The sequence below is a fragment of the Arachis duranensis genome, chromosome 1 (genome assembly GCF_000817695.3).
Source record: "Arachis duranensis cultivar V14167 chromosome 1, aradu.V14167.gnm2.J7QH, whole genome shotgun sequence".
NCBI classification, from domain to species: domain Eukaryota; kingdom Viridiplantae; phylum Streptophyta; class Magnoliopsida; order Fabales; family Fabaceae; genus Arachis; species Arachis duranensis.
The window spans coordinates 17,971,959-17,974,101 of NC_029772.3; the positions used below are offsets into that span (position 1 = coordinate 17,971,959).

The 2,143-nt window shown below is 42.5% G+C and overlaps 1 non-coding gene across 1 annotated transcript; it reads left to right on the forward strand.

The window, feature by feature from the left end:
* The first annotated feature begins 1,780 nt into the window (after positions 1-1,780).
* On the forward strand, positions 1,781-1,888 carry LOC127743053 (small nucleolar RNA R71). Its single transcript, XR_008004368.1, has one exon. It is a non-coding gene; the product is annotated as a small nucleolar RNA R71 (small nucleolar RNA).
* Positions 1,889-2,143: the final 255 nt, after the last annotated feature.

The following is a 2,143-nucleotide window of genomic DNA, read 5'->3' on the forward strand; positions in this document are numbered from 1 at the left end:
AACAATGGAAAATAGATAAATATAACATTGGGTTGCCTCCCAACAAGCGCTTCTTTAATGTCAGTAGCTTGACAAAGGGCCCTCATGGAGCCTCACAGATGTTCAGAGTAATGTTGGAACTTCCCAACACCAAACTTAGAGTTAGAATGTGGGGGTTCAATACCAAACTTAGAATTTGGTTGTGGCCTCCCAACACCAAACTTAGAGTTTGACTGTGGGGGCTCTGTTTGGCTCTGTTTTGAGCGAAGCTCCTCATGCTTCCTCTCCATGGTGACAGAGGGATATCCTTGAGCCTTAAACACAAAGGATTCTTCATTCACTTGAATGATCAATTCTCCTCTGTCAACATCAATCACAACCTTTGCTGTGGCTAGGAAGGGTCTGCCAAGGATGATGGATTCATCCATGCACTTCCCAGTCTCTAGGACTATGAAATCAGCAGGGATGTAATGGTCTTTAATTTTTACCAGAACATCCTCTACAAGTCCATAAGCTTGTTTTCTTGAATTGTCTGCCATCTCTAGTGAGATTCTTGCAACTTGTACCTCAAAGATCCCTAGCTTCTCCATTACAGAAAGAGGCATGAGGTTTATGCTTGACCCTAGGTCACACAAAGCCTTCTCGAAGGTCATGGTGCCTAATGTACAAGGTATTGAGAACTTTCCAAGGTCCTGTCTCTTTTGAGGTAATCTCTGCCTAGTCAAGTCATCCAGTTCTTTGGTGAGCAAAGGGGGTTCATCCTCCCAAGTCTCATTACCAAATAACTTGTCATTTAGCTTCATGATTGCTCAAGGTACTTAGCAACTTGCTCTTCAGTGATATCTTCGTTCTCTTCAGAGGAAGAATACTCATCAGAGCTCATGAATGGCATAAGTAAATCCAATGGAATCTCTATGGTCTCAGTGTGAGCCTCAGATTCCCATGGTTCCTCATTAGGGAATTCATTGGAGGCCAGTGGGCGTCCGTTGAGGTCTTCCTCAGTGGCGATCACTGCCTCTTCCTCCTCTCCAATTTTGGCCATGTTGATGGCCTTACACTCTCCTTTTGGATTCTCTTTTGTATTGCTTGGAAGAGTACTAGGAGGGAGTTCAGTAACTTTCTTACTCAGCTGACCCACTTGTGTCTCCAAGTTTCTAATGGAGGACCTTGTTTCATTCATGAAACTTTGAGTGGTTTTGATTAGATCAAAGACCATGGTTGCTAAGTCAGAGTGGCTCAGCTTAGAATTCTCTGTCTGTTGCTGAGAAGATGATGGAAAAGGCTTGCCATTGCTAAGCCTGTTTCTTCCACCATTATTGTTGTTGAAACCTTGTTGAGGTCTCTGTTGATCCTTCAATGAAAGATTTGGATGATTTCTCCATGAAGGATTATAGGTGTTCCCATAGGGTTCTCCCATGTAATTCACCTCTTCCATTGATGAGTTCTCAGGATCATAAGCTTCTTCTTCAGATGAAGCGTCCTTAGTACTGCTTGGTGTAGCTTGTATTCTAGACAGACTTTGAGAAATTATATTGACTTGCTAAGTCAATATTTTGTTCTGAGCCAATATGACATTCAGAGTATCAATCTCAAGAACTCCTTTCTTCTGATTCGCCCCATTGTTCACAGGATTCCTTTCAGAAGTGTACATGAATTGGTTATTTGCAACCATTTCAATGAGTTCTTGAGCTTCTGCAGGCGTCTTCTTCAGATGAAGAGATCCTCCAGCAGATCTATCCAATGACATCTTGGACAGTTCAGACAGACCATCATAGATGATACCTATGATGCTCCATTCAGAAAGCATGTCAGAAGGACACTTTCTGATCAATTGTTTGTATCTTTCCCAAGCTTCATAGAGGGATTCACCTTCCTTCTGTCTGAAGGTTTGGACTTCCACTCTAAGCTTACTCAAGTGGAAAGAACTTTGCCAAGAAGGCATTGACTAGCTTTTCCCAAGAGTTCAGGCTTTCTTTAGGTTGTGAGTCCAACCATGTCCTAGCTCTGTCTCTTACAACAAAAGGGAAGAGCATAAGTCTGTAGACCTCAGGGTCAACCCCATTGGTCTTGACAGTGTCACAGATTTGCAAGAATTCAGCTAAAAACTGATGAAGATCTTCCAATGGAAGTCCATGGAACTTGCAATTCTGTTGCATTAGAGAAA